Raw genomic sequence first — 16,992 nt, forward strand, 5'->3', positions numbered from 1 at the left:
GTACAGTTGTGCAAGTTATACTATCAGGCCACCGCTGCCATTGGCACGCATGATTAGAGGATTTCTGCATTAAGTATTTTTTTTCTGTGCCCTTTCTACCCCTATCAAGTGTCTACTCAAGAAAGAAGATATGCAGACCATTTCTCCGCCCACACCATTCATGCAAGAACCTGGTGAACCACAATTGGAGTGGAAGTTGTGTATTCGCTCTTTCAAGGCATACCTAATAGCAATTGATGCAACAAAATTCAAACCAAAAAGGAAAACATGTTTAATGTACTATCATTTGGGGGTAGATGTTCCAAACATATTTGATCATTTGCCAGAACATGAAGATCTAAATGGAGAGGAACTTGATGAATTTGACACTGCTATTGCACACTTAGACAAATCTTTTTCTAAAACTAAGAATTTAGTAGTTCATAGATTAATATTTTTCACCAGAGTGCAAAAACCATCTGAAAGTAAAGATACCTATGTCAGGGCTTTGAAGGTTTTAGCAATAACATGTGAATTTGAGGATTTCACGTCACAATTAATTAGGGATAAATTGGTAGTAAGATGTAATTCCAAGAAAAATACAGGAACATCTACCTACATATACAAATCCTTATTTAACAAAGCAATAAATATAGCTTATATATATAGAGGCTTTCTGTTAACAAGGGGAATTCTTAGAAGAATCTCTCAGTGAAGTTTCTGTTTCAGGTGCAGTTATAAATAAACCTGCAGTATCAGTAAAAAAATAAGAAAGGAAAGAGCATGGGGAGGTTTAATACTTGCTATAGATGTGGGTCACCAAGTCATGTGTCTACGTTCAAATATTGTCCTGCACATGGTCAACAAAGCAAAAAATGTGGTAAAATTGATCTTTTTTTAAGGTATGCAGGGGAGGCAAGAGCAACTTGGTTTGTTATGTAGTTAATGAGGAGTGTGAAATTAATGAAGACAACAAACAAGACGAACATAAAGAATTGGTTTTAGGAGTGAGATGTGAGAAACAAGACAAAGCACCTCAGATACCTGATCCTAATTGTTGAGGTATGGCTTGAAGATAATACAGTGAAGCTTTTAATAGATACAGGGGCTTTGATCACTATCGTAGATCAAGATAACTATATTAAACTATGGAAGAAGCAACTTTTATTACCGACCGATGTAATGAAAGTAGCTTTTGAAGGTTGCACCACCATCAAATTTTTGGCCGCTTCCATCAAAGGGAAAGTGTACGCAGCACACAAAGGCATTAATGGAATGACATGTGGAGTCAATAACGTTTTCTCCAGGAAAAGACTGGCAACGCGCAGGAGTAGATTTCTTGGGACCATATCAAATTCTACTCAACTGTATGAGATATTTCAGCGTAATTGTGGATCATCTTTCTAGGTGGGTAGAGGTAGAGCCAGTGTCTGAACCTACCACTAAGAAAATGATTGATTGTTTTCAAAGAGTTTTTTTGAGAGAAGGGTTACCAGAAGAGATTCTAAGGGATAGTGGGATTCAATTTACATCTGAAGAAATGACCTCGTTCTTGAATAAATGCGGTATAAAGCATTTAAGAACCCCATTATATCATCCTCAAAGTCATGGGAAGGTTGAACATTTTAATAAAGTATTGGTAGAATGCATACAAGCCACCATAAAAAGCAACGTGTATGTAGCTGAATCCATTAGAGCTGGTGTGATCTTTTAATGACAGGGAAGTCTCCAATTGAGCTTATGAGGGGAAGGGAAGCTGCAACAGAGTTGTATCCCTATTAGATGATTCAGCTAATACCCAAATAAGGGAGTTTGGTGGAATGGTTGAAATGTACTGAACTCAAGTTGAATACGGTCAATTTAAAAAGTGTAAGGAAAGAGTGGTCTGGTTTAAGAAAAGAATGTAAATTGAAAGTTGATGACTGGGTATGTGTAAAAAATCCTGTCATGATTGGGAATGGATTCTCGAAATTTTGGTTGTGTGATTTGAGGAAGAATTCGGTAAAACTATCTGATTGGAATTGGTAAAGCATTTCTCGTGTGGCTTTTGTTTCCAATGATTTTGTCCCAGGTGGAAAAGCGGAGAAGAATGTAAGGGATAGCATGGCGATCAATCCAATAAGGAAAAGCATTCACACTAAAGTTGTACCAAAGAAATGGCAGGATATCATTGCACATTAAGAAGGCTATGTTATTATGTTTTTTCTTCAATTCTACAATTTTTTCATACAAATATGTCATGTTTTGTTTCACGTTCCTTTAATGATTCAAGCCATGATACATTATTTTAGAGAGACATGTTAAAATATTCGTTGTCTTTCTTCAGTATAAAGGGAGATGTGTGGGGGAAATGTCAATTGTTGGTGGAAAGATGTTTCATGCTTAGTTATGTTTATGTTACTTTATTCTTGTTTTTATAAAAAAGTGAGATGTGTGGTGATTGGAAGTCTGAAGGTGGAATGTAGTGAGGCCGTTGGAGTTCTCTGGCTTCTTGAGTCAGTTACTCCTGTGTACTCCTGTGCACCTTTGAAGATGGACGTACTGTTTAGTTCTGGTCTGGCTTCTTCACAACACTTGTTTTTACCTCTATACTGGATGCCCCTTTAATAGAATTTCTAGATTGTCTATATATGCATTCCCTCTAAACTACAATTCTACCATCTGTACATGTGCACGTACAATGGTCTTTTTACTCTGTTTTGTACAAAAGTGTACTGACGGAGCTACCCGGCCCGTTCACACACGCACGCACGCACGCACACAGCCTGAGGGCGGGTCACGCCCCAGGTATAAATAAACAGGCGCGAGACCGCCTCGGGGTGTTCGGCCCTAACCGCCAGCTAGTGTCTGCCTTCACTTATTGCTCTATTGATTAGTTAGGCCCCACTCTGCGGCCTAGGTGGTCCCTACCCCTGCCAATAGCACACTGGCGACGAGGCGGGTACTCTGCCCACGCCTCGCCCCGCGGACACGCCTGCTGTGTCCCGCGGTGTCTTGGGCGCCGCGCTCGCGCTGCCTGCGCTCGAGCCTGCGGCTGCGACCCACGTCGTCTGCCGCGTGAGTGGTGCTGCTGCCTGGGCCTGGTCGGCCCCGTCGGACCGCGAATAGAAGCATCGTGCCAACCTCTGCGCTCAGGTGAGCCACCCCACCCCCATCCTCGGGGCCTCACCTCGCTGTCTGCTGCCACCCGCCGTGTGTCCTGGACCAGGGCCCACCACCTCACGCCCCTTTTCCCCAACGGGCCCGTGCAGCTGTGCGTGGTCTGTGGCCGCCACTCCACGCGGGTACTTGTAGTGCGTCTGCCGGGGGGAAGCATCGGCCCCCGATGCGTACCCCACCCCTGCGCTCAACTTCCGCGGGTGTGCACGGCCTGCCCCAGCATTGTCTCACGCATCTCGCGGGCACGTGTTTCCGCCTTCGCAGAGCTTCGCGCCCACACGTGGCCCACGTGCCACCACACACAGAAGATGAACGTGGATGGGGACGGCAACGCCCTCCTCCGCCTCCAGCTCCTCAGGCTCCGGCCCAGCAACAAGTGGCCCCTCCTAATGCGCAGGCGCCGGCCCCCGTTGCCAACGCCACACCCGCCCTGCCTGGACATGCCATGGCCGCACCGCTCCCACCCTTCAGCGAGCTAGCGGATCCGCCCACAGCAGCTGCGCGGTGGCGCCTATGGCTAGGGCGGCTGGAACATTATTTCATAGGTGTGCGAGAGACTGACGCTAAAGTGAAGCACTCCCTACTCATGTGTTACGGAGGTGACGAGCTGTACGAGCTGTTTGAGACCCTGCCAGACCGGGGTGACGAAGATGACTACACGGCTGCGGTCACGGTGCTCAAGCGCCATTTTGACCCACGCGCCAACCCAGACTACGAATGGTTTAAACTGCGCCAGGCCCGGCAAGCGGAGGGCGAGTCGATCGACGTCTACTATGCGAGGCTTCGCAAGCTGGCCACTTCCTGCGAACTGCCGGACCGGACTCTGGAAATCAGGGCACAACTCATACAAGGCTGCCGCTCAGTCCAACTACGGCGCCTCATTCTGCGACAGCCCCGGATCAGTCTCGACGAGATCCTCGTCCTAGCACGATCGCATGAACTGTCCAATGCCAGGGCTGAGGCGATGCAGGCTGCGCTCGACAGGCCCGCCGCTCCAGCGAAACACGTGTCAGTGAAGGAGGAACACGTGGACGCTCTCCGAAGAAGGCCTTTCCAAAACATTCAGAAGACCCAACAACCCACGTCTCCGCGTTCGGCCTGTGGGAACTGCGGAATGGATCACCCGTCGCAAGGTCGGTGTTTTGCGAGAGGGAAGACCTGTTCAAACTGCGGCAAACTGAATCACTTCGCCAAGGTGTGTCGCAGCAATGGCAATCGACGGACTGGCCAAAGAGGGAGAAGTGTCGCCCAAGGTGTGCGCCAACTGTCGCTGGAGGATCCTAGCCCCGATGGCGATGCCGCCCAGTCGGCCTGCAGGATTGACGATGAAGATGATGAGGTGTTCTTCGTCTCACTTGTAGGACGGGAAGGTTCGAGAAGGAGGCCACCGCCCATGTGCGAGGTTCAGATTGACGGATCCCCGGTGAAGGCGCTGATCGATACCGGCGCATCGGTAAATGTGATGGACAATGTGCAGTATGAGCAACTGTCCCCCCGACCGCCACTGTCACCCTCAAAGGCAAGGATATACATGTACGACAGAGATGACCCTCTACCCCTGCGAGGTGTAATTGACGTAACAGTTGCTTGCAATGGCCAGGAAGTAAACATCAAGTTCCACGTGACAGGTGGCAAGCGCGGCACGCTCCTCAGCTGCCACACGGCGGAGGACCTACAACTGGTATTCTTTGCCAACCAGATACATGAACGACATGCGGATACCATGTTAGACGAATTCCCAGCGCTTTTTCGAGGTCTAGGCCGCCTGAAGGGAAAGATGTTCAAGTTACACATCGACCACACGGTAAAGCCCACAGCACTGCGACATCGAAGGGTTCCTTTTCACCTGCGGCCGCAGGTAGAAGCCGAGCTGAAGAAACTAGAGGAACTCGGGGTGATAGAGAAAGTATCAGGGCCCACTCCCTGGGTGTCACCCCTTGTGGTGGCCCCCAAGCCAAAGCAACCAGGGGCCATAAGACTTTGTGTGGACATGCGCCTCCCCAACAAGGCCATTAAGAGGGAAAGGCACCTCACGCCAACGATGGACGATATAGTGGCAGATTTAAATGGAGCCCGCTGGTTCTCTAAACTGGACCTAAACGCTGGATATCACCAGCTCGAGCTACACCCGGAGAGCCGGAACATCACGACCTTCTCGACCCACGTAGGCCTCCGCAGGTATAAGCGCCTGAGCTTCGGTGTCTCCTCGGCCACCGAAGTCTTTCAAAATGCAATCAGGGAGACACTGTCGGGACTTCCAGGCGTCATCAATCTAAGTGATGACATCCTCGTCTTCTCCAAAACACTCGAGGAGCACCACGGACACCTTCGGGCCACACTCAAGAGACTTGCGGAGCACGGCCTCACCCTACACCGGGAGAAGTGTTCTTTTTACAATGAATCGGTGGAATTCTTTGGCTACGTGTTCTCCCGCGACGGCTTGAAGGTAGATCCGAAGAAGGCGGACGCCATCCGGGCAGCACCGAAACCGACCTCTGCGACCGAAGTCCGCAGCTTTCTAGGGATGGCCACCTATTGCGGTCGTTTCATCCCAATCTGGCGTCCCTATCGGAACCCCTGCGCACACTCACAAAGTCGGGGCAACCGTGGTCGTGGTCAAGGAGGGAGGACGAAGCGTTTCAAGCAGTGAAAGATGCCCTGATAGACGACCAGGTCATGGCATACTTCAGGCCGCACAGACAAACAGAGGTTGTTGTGGACGCCAGCCCGGTGGGGCTGGGTGCAGTCCTGCTACAGAAGACGGAAAGTCAGGAATGGGTTCCCACCGCATATGCGAGCCGAGCACTGACACCGACCGAGATGAGGTACGCACAAATAGAAAGAGAGGCGCTCGCAATCAAGTGGTCGTGCCAGCATTTTCACTTGTACCTGTTTGGCCACGAGTTCAAAGTCATCACGGACCACAAGCCACTTTTGCCGCTGTTTGGGGGCTCTGCCAGGCTGGCACCACCGAGGATCGAAAGATGGGCTGTTCAGCTTCAACAATATCAGTTCGAAGTCATCTTCCGCCCTGGGGCAGATAACCCGGCCGACTTCCTGTCAAGACACCCAGAGCAACTCTCTCCCGCATCGGAGCTAGAAGATGGAGAAGACGTGGAGGAGTTCGTCAGGGCCCTGACCCAGGACCCCTGTCCCAAAGCGCTCACGCTGGAGGAGATAGGTGCTGCCACCGAACAGGACGAATGTCTCAGCAGAGTAAAGGCCACCCTGGAAAGCCACTCCTGGAAGCGGTTCCTAGAGGGCTGCGGAGCGCTCACGCAAGAAGAACAGACTTTCTGGCAACAGATATGGAGAGCTCAGAGCGAGCTAAGCATGGGGCCCCATGGCGTGGTGTTGAGAGGCACCACCATTGTCATACCAACGAGCCTGCAGAAAGAAGTTGTTCGCCTCGCTCACCAAGGACATCAAGGAGTAGCAAAGACAAAAGCCCGCCTGCGCAGTCGGGTGTGGTTCCGTGGAATAGACAGTGCGGTGGAAACGGAAATCAAAAACTGTCATTCGTGCGCAATCACCAGCCAAGAACCAGCGCCACACCCCATCATCACAGAGGATGTGTGTGAGACTCCGTGGTCAAAGATCAGCATGGACTTCGGATCATTCCCTGATGGGCGACAAACCTTGGTGCTCATCGGCTCATGCTCCAAGTTCCCAGTAGTCGAGGTGATTCCATCCACCGCGTTCATCCACGTGAAGCCCGCGTTCGACCGTGTTTTTGCCATGCAAGGCTTCCCTGACGAGGTTAAATCGGACAATGGACCGCCCTTCCAAGGCAGCGATTTTAGGGCATACCTCAGCCGGAGGGGAATCAACCACAGAAAGGTTACGCCGCAGTGGCCGCAGGCAAACCGCGAAGTCGAGAGGTTTATGAGAACAATGAACAGAGCCCTTAAGATCGGTGTAGAGCAGGGAGAAGCCCCAGAGGACTGCCTGGCCCAGTTCTTAAGTGCCTATCGGCAAACCCCGCACTGCACCACCAAATGCGCGCAGGCGCACGTCATGTTTCGCAGGACCCCGCGAGACTGCATACCGACAAGCCCTGCATGGAAGGCCCCCGAGTTAGACCATGTGGCGACCCAGAACCGCAGGAGGAGTACCAATGAAAGGGCCAGCCGGGCCCCGGTCAGACCACTTGCGGTCGGTGATCACGTGGTGCTGAAGACCCGTCAACACAGCTGGAAGTATCAAACCACGTTTGAACCCGAAATATGGGAGGTCGTGAACATTCGCGGCACGATGGTATCGGCCATACAAGGCAGGAGGGCCGTGACCAGGAATGTGTCATGGTTCAAAAGATTCTCTGGAGAAGGCATCGAGAGGGGAGGAGAGTCCGAGGACGGAGAGGGAGGCGACGAAAACCTATCGCCCTCTGGGACGCCGATGGAGCGATCTGTTCGGGAAACACCGGAGCCCAGACCGGCCTTGGACTCTGGCACCAGTCCGGAAAGCGGAGCAAGTAAGCCAGTGGAACCGGAAAACGAAGAGTCCGCTGCGGAGCCACGGAGCCAGAGATACAATCTCCGACCCAACCCAACCCCCAGTCAGAGACTCAAAGACTATGTATGGGGTCTCCGCGTCTCTGGAACTGTAAAGTAACTGGGACTAAAGAACTGTGAGTTTTGAGGGATGTACTGACGGAGCCACCCAGCCCGTTCACACACGCACGCACACAGCCTGAGGGCGGGTCACGCCCCAGGTATAAATAAACGGGCGCGAGACCGCCTCGGGGTCTTCGACCCTAACCGCCAGCTAGTGTCTGCCTTCACTTATTGCTCTATTGTTTAGTTAGGCCCCACTCTGCGGCCTAGGTGGTCCCTACCCCTGCCAATAGCACAAAAAGGACCTATTTAATGTTTTCCGTTACATCCCCGCAACAGCACTGAGGCTACCATGCCTAGCATTGTTCGTGCCACTGTTAACTGGGAACATTTTGAGTGTATTTTTCACAAGCGCTTGTACGCAAATGATGAAATATGAATTTGGTTTATTTCAATCTTGTACATCATAGCACTTGTTGCAGAATCATTGAGCATATGAAATTGAAAAGTTTTGCAATTTTTCTTAGAATCTTTTGAATATTCTTGATTATTTTACGAGAGTAATCATAATTTACATCGTGATGTATTTTTCAGTTTTTCTTATTAACATTCTTTATAAAGTGCATCCAAGGCGGTGTCCAATATATATATATATATATTCCTCAAATATTTTAACAGAGGTTCCTTGGCACCCTCATAGCGATTCGAGTTAGTTATTGCCTGTATAGTAAGTTTACAATCTTCAATTTATTTGGGAACCAGCCAACATGTTCTTCGCCCCTATATGTCTTTACAGCCTGGGGCTTTAATCAAGGTTCCTACTTTCATAACGAGTGAGGGCTGCATAATTGTAATTTATGATTACTCTTGAAAAATAATCGAAGATAATCATACCACTCTAAGAAAAATTGCAAAACTTGTCAACTTCATACGCTGAAAGATGCTGAAACAAGTGCTATAGAGGGCAATTGTACAAGATTGAATTAAACCAAATTCATATTTAATCATTTGCTTACAAATTCTTGGGGAAAATACACTTGTTTTTCTATTGACTTGAAAATTCAAAGAGGCACAGTTGGCCCAAACCTCAAGAGTGTTTAACTTTCTACGTTATGCACGAAGATAGCTCGTCAACATCTATTTTTTTATTTGCTGTGCAATACTGATAGCCTGGCAAAAGAAAAAAAACAAAACTACAGATACTCGAATGCAAAGCAGAAATGGGGACTGTAATGCAAAGCTGAATCCTGAACTAGGTGAGGAACACAGGCATAACAAGGAATCGATTGTATGGTCAGGTATTTGTAGGAATAAGTGAGAGTGTGTGGGAATACCACAGTAAGAGTATGAGTAAGTGTGATAGAATGAGAAAGTATGAGTAGGTCAGAGTAAGAATGGGTGAGTGTGAATGAGCAAAAAGCTAGTGCAAGAGAGTTAGTGAAAATTAATGAGTACAAGTGAGTGCAAATACATGTGGATGAAGGAATGAGTTTAATTTGGGGAGAGGATGTAGCCTTACAGCTAGAACGGTCGACCTCGAAGCTGAGGAAGCGGGTTCGAGTCTCGACAACGACGCTCAACAGCCTGTGATTCTGGGCAAATAACTTAATCTCCCCGTGCCTAACAAGAACAAGCATTAAAAATGCAATAGGTCTTGCCTTTTATTAAGTTAAAGCCATTTGCTTTGCTATAAAATACCATTAGCAAATCAAATGGCTTTAACTTAATCAAAGGCCAGACCTATTGCATTTTCAATGCTTGTTTGTAATGCCAAACAACATGTAAATACTTGTAAATGGACAGTACACATTCAGCAGTTAAGAAAGCAAAAATAAAGCAATTTATTTGTAATTCTGAAATGTCATGGAAGCAAAGGCTTTACTTGTTAGGCAGAAATTATAAATATTCACTGAAACACGATTCCCACTCATTACCATTTGTATACCATATAGTTTTATCAGTATAACGTTGTCTGTGCAAACTTTAATGGCTATTTCAGTGGAAAATGTGCTGTCTATAAATGACAGTGTGCTACTACACAATGCTTACGTTACACTAAAAAATCGACCGCCTCACGCCCATTAAAGCTAGATGGGTCACAAAAGTTTGTAATTCTAAACATTGGGCCATGGTCCTAAAAGGTTTGCCAAGCACTTCACTATATAGCTTTATGGCTTTCGCTTTCAAAATCTTTATTTCGATTGAGTTTTACAATCATAAAAAGTGCATAGTAAAAAAAGATTACATCAAGCCTTATATTTTTTTTTTAAAAGATTGTCACATACACATTACTAACAGAAAGGTAAGAAACATTACAAATTAAAAAGGACAGTTGATATCTATTAAATAGGGATTACAGAGATAACTCAGGTGGTTGTAAGCGGATTTTCAAACATGCTTTTAAAAAACAAGCTATACATTTAGCAGCAAATTGAGTTTCTAAAAACTGTAAAGCCAGGAGCGCAGGCCTGCATCTTCTCAGGCCCATTTGTCGGAGGAGAGGAATAATCCAACATTTACGTGGGGTCTCGTAGTAGCTACAAAACAATGTTACATGTAGGGTAGACTGATGTGCAATTCCATCGCAGGGACATCTAATCAATTTGTGAGACCAGTTTGAAACCCCAGGAAAAGAAACAAGACGGTAAAAGGAGTCGAAACGAAACCTGGTTAAGAGATACTTTTCATGGTTTGACAGAAAGAAGGACAAATACAACTGAATGCCAGGTGAGGTTTGTATCATCAGTAGATGAGTGTTTGTACGTTTGCCAATCTCTGTGCATAAACGTAGATCTCTAAGGTGATTAACACACAAACTCTTCAAGGCCTTCCTGGATATATCAAAAAGTGAGGAGGGTTCAGTAAAAAACAATAAGCAATTTAAATCTTTCAGGAAATTAAAAACATACAGTAACCATGGAATCTTTTTCCAGTGAGCCAGGGATAAGCAGTCAGTTATTAAAGACCGAGTAAGGTGGCATTGCTCTTTTGTCCAAATACGGTGCCATAGGAGGATCGGCTGGTATCTGATGGTATCTGATAGATAATCCAGGCCGAGCTCAATATGGCAACCATAGGTTGGGGCGCTTTGGGGGAGCGCAAGAACGTATTTCAAAAACCCATTTTTAATTTTTTGGAGCTCACCGGAAGGAGCATAACCCCAGACACCTGCACCGTGAATTGCTACGCTGTGGCATTTAGCGTGGTAGATTTTGAGCAACTCGGCGGGAGCGGGTTTACCCAATTTCCTGGAGAAAGACATCAGCGCCGCAGTTGTACGCTGGAATAACAGTTTTTTACTCGCAGTGGCGGGTTTCCAGGTTGTTTGGTCGTCTATGAGAATGCCCAAGTAAGGATATTCCCTAGCATAATCCAATCTGACCTTTTCTATAAAAAGAGGTTTCGGTTTCTTCACTTTCGGGCCGATATGCATCACAAAAGTCTTGCTCTTATTAACTTTTAAACCCAAGGAGAACATTAACTGACAATACTTGTCCAGTTGTAATTGGAGCTGTTTTAATGTTCTCGCCAGGATGACAGAGTCATCGGCGTACAATAGGGCTGGGATAGGCCGGGTGTTTATGCATGGAAGGTCCTGGCTACCTACCAGCATCGCCTGTTCTAACCCGTTAGTATAGATATTAAATAAAAACGGGGCGAGGACGCACCCCTGTCTGACACCTTTTGCTACACTAAATGACTCAGAAAGTTCACCGTTTATACCGAACCTCACGCACGCATTGGCGTCGGTATAAAGCTCTCGAAGGAATTTTAGAAGGGGAGGATCAACCCCCAGGTCCCTCAGGATTACCCACAGTTTGGAGTGAATCACGCAATCAAATGCGGCACTGAGGTCGACGTAAACTAAATATAAATTGCCTCCTTTTGCCCCTGCGTATTTGCCCATTAGGAGTGTCAGATTAAGGGCTTGTTCTACAGTGCCCAATCCCTCCTGGAACCCGTACTGGAGATCGGTTAGGATGTTCTTCTCCGAAGCCCAATTCTGGAGGCGCTCCAGGATTAATCGCCCGGCAACCTTCCTCAGTGAGTCCAAGAGGGAAATGGGCCTGTAGCAGGCTGGGTTATCTCGTTCACCCTTTTTAAAAATTGGTAGCAGTACTGACAAGGACCAGGATTCTATTAAGCCGGCCTGTGAGACTGCAAACATGACTCGTGTGACTATTGGGGACCAGAGATCGAGATTACTCACAAAGATATCGAGTGGTACTCCGTCGGGGCCAGGCGCTTTACCAGTCTTCGAAGAAGTTAGTGCAGCTGTGACCTCCTTAAGGTCAAAAAAGAGGTCAATTGGATAAGAGTTATCCATGATGAGAGCTTCTTCGTGGGACTGTGCGTTTAAGGCTTCAGCGGAGGAATCACCGAACGGAGAGGGAGGCGACGAAAACCTATCGCCCCCTGGGACGCCGATGGAGCCATCTGTTCGGGAAACACCGGAGCCCAGACCGGCCTTGGACTCTGGCACCAGTCCGGAAAGCGGAGCAAGTAAGCCAGTGGAACCGGAAAACGAAGAGTCCGCTGCGGAGCCAGGGAGCCAGAGATACAATCTCCGACCCAACCCAACCCCCAGTCAGAGACTCAAAGACTATGTATGGGGTCTCCGCGTCTCTGGAACTGTAAAGTAACTGGGACTAAAGAACTGTGAGTTTGGAGGGATGTACTGACGGAGCCACCCGGCCCGTTCACACACGCACGCACGCACGCACACAGCCTGAGGGCGGGTCACGCCCCAGGTATAAATAAACGGGCGCAAGACCGCCTCGGGGTCTTCGACCCTAACCACCAGCTAGTGTCTGCCTTCACTTATTGCTCTATTGTTTAGTTAGGCCCCACTCTGCGGCCTAGGTGGTCCCTACCCCTGCCAATAGCACAAAAAGGACCTATTTAATGTTTTCCGTTACATCCCCGCAACAGCACTGAGGCTACCATGCCTAGCATTGTTTGTGCCACTGTTAACTGGGAACATTTTGAGTGTATTTTTCACAAGAGCTTGTAAGCAAATGATGAAATATGAATTTGGTTTATTTCAATCTTGTACATCATAGCACTTGTTGCAGAATCATTGAGCATATGAAATTGAAAAGTTTTGCAATTTTTCTTAGAATCTTTTGAATATTCTTGATTATTTTACGAGAGTAATCATAATTTACATCGTGATGTATTTTTCAGTTTTTCTTATTAACATTCTTTATAAAGTGCATCCAAGGCGGTGTCCAATATATATATATATATATATAAATATATATTCCTCAAATATTTTAACAGAGGTTCCTTGGCACCCTCATAGCGATTCGAGTTAGTTATTGCCTGTATAGTAAGTTTACAATCTTCCATTTATTTGGGAACCAGCCAACATGTTCTTCGCCCCTATATGTCTTTACAGCCTGGGGCTTTAATCAAGGTTCCTACTTTCATAACGAGTGAGGGCTGCATAATTGTAATTTATGATTACTCTTGAAAAATAATCGAAGATAATCATACCACTCTAAGAAAAATTGCAAAACTTGTCAACTTCATACGCTGAAAGATGCTGAAACAAGTGCTATAGAGGGCAATTGTACAAGATTGAATTAAACCAAATTCATATTTAATCATTTGCTTACAAATTCTTGGGGAAAATACACTTGTTTTTCTATTGACTTGAAAATTCAAAGAGGCACAGTTGGCCCAAACCTCAAGAGTGTTTAACTTTCTACGTTATGCACGAAGATAGCTCGTCAACATCTATTTTTTTATTTGCTGTGCAATACTGATAGCCTGGCAAAAGAAAAAAAACAAAACTACAGATACTCGAATGCAAAGCAGAAATGGGGACTGTAATGCAAAGCTGAATCCTGAACTAGGTGAGGAACACAGGCATAACAAGGAATCGATTGTATGGTCAGGTATTTGTAGGAATAAGTGAGAGTGTGTGGGAATACCACAGTAAGAGTATGAGTAAGTGTGATAGAATGAGAAAGTATGAGTAGGTCAGAGTAAGAATGGGTGAGTGTGAATGAGCAAAAAGCTAGTGCAAGAGAGTTAGTGAAAATTAATGAGTACAAGTGAGTGCAAATACATGTGGATGAAGGAATGAGTTTAATTTGGGGAGAGGATGTAGCCTTACAGCTAGAACGGTCGACCTCGAAGCTGAGGAAGCGGGTTCGAGTCTCGACAACGACGCTCAACAGCCTGTGATTCTGGGCAAATAACTTAATCTCCCCGTGCCTAACAAGAACAAGCATTAAAAATGCAATAGGTCTTGCCTTTTATTAAGTTAAAGCCATTTGCTTTGCTATAAAATACCATTAGCAAATCAAATGGCTTTAACTTAATCAAAGGCCAGACCTATTGCATTTTCAATGCTTGTTTGTAATGCCAAACAACATGTAAATACTTGTAAATGGACAGTACACATTCAGCAGTTAAGAAAGCAAAAATAAAGCAATTTATTTGTAATTCTGAAATGTCATGGAAGCAAAGGCTTTACTTGTTAGGCAGAAATTATAAATATTCACTGAAACACGATTCCCACTCATTACCATTTGTATACCATATAGTTTTATCAGTATAACGTTGTCTGTGCAAACTTTAATGGCTATTTCAGTGGAAAATGTGCTGTCTATAAATGACAGTGTGCTACTACACAATGCTTACGTTACACTAAAAAATCGACCGCCTCACGCCCATTAAAGCTAGATGGGTCACAAAAGTTTGTAATTCTAAACATTGGGCCATGGTCCTAAAAGGTTTGCCAAGCACTTCACTATATAGCTTTATGGCTTTCGCTTTCAAAATCTTTATTTCGATTGAGTTTTACAATCATAAAAAGTGCATAGTAAAAAAAGATTACATCAAGCCTTATATTTTTTTTTTAAAAGATTGTCACATACACATTACTAACAGAAAGGTAAGAAACATTACAAATTAAAAAGGACAGTTGATATCTATTAAATAGGGATTACAGAGATAACTCAGGTGGTTGTAAGCGGATTTTCAAACATGCTTTTAAAAAACAAGCTATACATTTAGCAGCAAATTGAGTTTCTAAAAACTGTAAAGCCAGGAGCGCAGGCCTGCATCTTCTCAGGCCCATTTGTCGGAGGAGAGGAATAATCCAACATTTACGTGGGGTCTCGTAGTAGCTACAAAACAATGTTACATGTAGGGTAGACTGATGTGCAATTCCATCGCAGGGACATCTAATCAATTTGTGAGACCAGTTTGAAACCCCAGGAAAAGAAACAAGACGGTAAAAGGAGTCGAAACGAAACCTGGTTAAGAGATACTTTTCATGGTTTGACAGAAAGAAGGACAAATACAACTGAATGCCAGGTGAGGTTTGTATCATCAGTAGATGAGTGTTTGTACGTTTGCCAATCTCTGTGCATAAACGTAGATCTCTAAGGTGATTAACACACAAACTCTTCAAGGCCTTCCTGGATATATCAAAAAGTGAGGAGGGTTCAGTAAAAAACAATAAGCAATTTAAATCTTTCAGGAAATTAAAAACATACAGTAACCATGGAATCTTTTTCCAGTGAGCCAGGGATAAGCAGTCAGTTATTAAAGACCGAGTAAGGTGGCATTGCTCTTTTGTCCAAATACGGTGCCATAGGAGGATCGGCTGGTATCTGATGGTATCTGATAGATAATCCAGGCCGAGCTCAATATGGCAACCATAGGTTGGGGCGCTTTGGGGGAGCGCAAGAACGTATTTCAAAAACCCATTTTTAATTTTTTGGAGCTCACCGGAAGGAGCATAACCCCAGACACCTGCACCGTGAATTGCTACGCTGTGGCATTTAGCGTGGTAGATTTTGAGCAACTCGGCGGGAGCGGGTTTACCCAATTTCCTGGAGAAAGACATCAGCGCCGCAGTTGTACGCTGGAATAACAGTTTTTTACTCGCAGTGGCGGGTTTCCAGGTTGTTTGGTCGTCTATGAGAATGCCCAAGTAAGGATATTCCCTAGCATAATCCAATCTGACCTTTTCTATAAAAAGAGGTTTCGGTTTCTTCACTTTCGGGCCGATATGCATCACAAAAGTCTTGCTCTTATTAACTTTTAAACCCAAGGAGAACATTAACTGACAATACTTGTCCAGTTGTAATTGGAGCTGTTTTAATGTTCTCGCCAGGATGACAGAGTCATCGGCGTACAATAGGGCTGGGATAGGCCGGGTGTTTATGCATGGAAGGTCCTGGCTACCTACCAGCATCGCCTGTTCTAACCCGTTAGTATAGATATTAAATAAAAACGGGGCGAGGACGCACCCCTGTCTGACACCTTTTGCTACACTAAATGACTCAGAAAGTTCACCGTTTATACCGAACCTCACGCACGCATTGGCGTCGGTATAAAGCTCTCGAAGGAATTTTAGAAGGGGAGGATCAACCCCCAGGTCCCTCAGGATTACCCACAGTTTGGAGTGAATCACGCAATCAAATGCGGCACTGAGGTCGACGTAAACTAAATATAAATTGCCTCCTTTTGCCCCTGCGTATTTGCCCATTAGGAGTGTCAGATTAAGGGCTTGTTCTACAGTGCCCAATCCCTCCTGGAACCCGTACTGGAGATCGGTTAGGATGTTCTTCTCCGAAGCCCAATTCTGGAGGCGCTCCAGGATTAATCGCCCGGCAACCTTCCTCAGTGAGTCCAAGAGGGAAATGGGCCTGTAGCAGGCTGGGTTATCTCGTTCACCCTTTTTAAAAATTGGTAGCAGTACTGACAAGGACCAGGATTCTATTAAGCCGGCCTGTGAGACTGCAAACATGACTCGTGTGACTATTGGGGACCAGAGATCGAGATTACTCACAAAGATATCGAGTGGTACTCCGTCGGGGCCAGGCGCTTTACCAGTCTTCGAAGAAGTTAGTGCAGCTGTGACCTCCTTAAGGTCAAAAAAGAGGTCAATTGGATAAGAGTTATCCATGATGAGAGCTTCTTCGTGGGACTGTGCGTTTAAGGCTTCAGCGGAGGAATCACCGAACGGAGAGGGAGGCGACGAAAACCTATCGCCCCCTGGGACGCCGATGGAGCCATCTGTTCGGGAAACACCGGAGCCCAGACCGGCCTTGGACTCTGGCACCAGTCCGGAAAGCGGAGCAAGTAAGCCAGTGGAACCGGAAAACGAAGAGTCCGCTGCGGAGCCAGGGAGCCAGAGATACAATCTCCGACCCAACCCAACCCCCAGTCAGAGACTCAAAGACTATGTATGGGGTCTCCGCGTCTCTGGAACTGTAAAGTAACTGGGACTAAAGAACTGTGAGTTTGGAGGGATGTACTGACGGAGCCACCC

The sequence above is a fragment of the Lissotriton vulgaris genome, chromosome 8 (assembly GCF_964263255.1).
Source record: "Lissotriton vulgaris chromosome 8, aLisVul1.2, whole genome shotgun sequence".
Classification (NCBI taxonomy): domain Eukaryota; kingdom Metazoa; phylum Chordata; class Amphibia; order Caudata; family Salamandridae; genus Lissotriton; species Lissotriton vulgaris.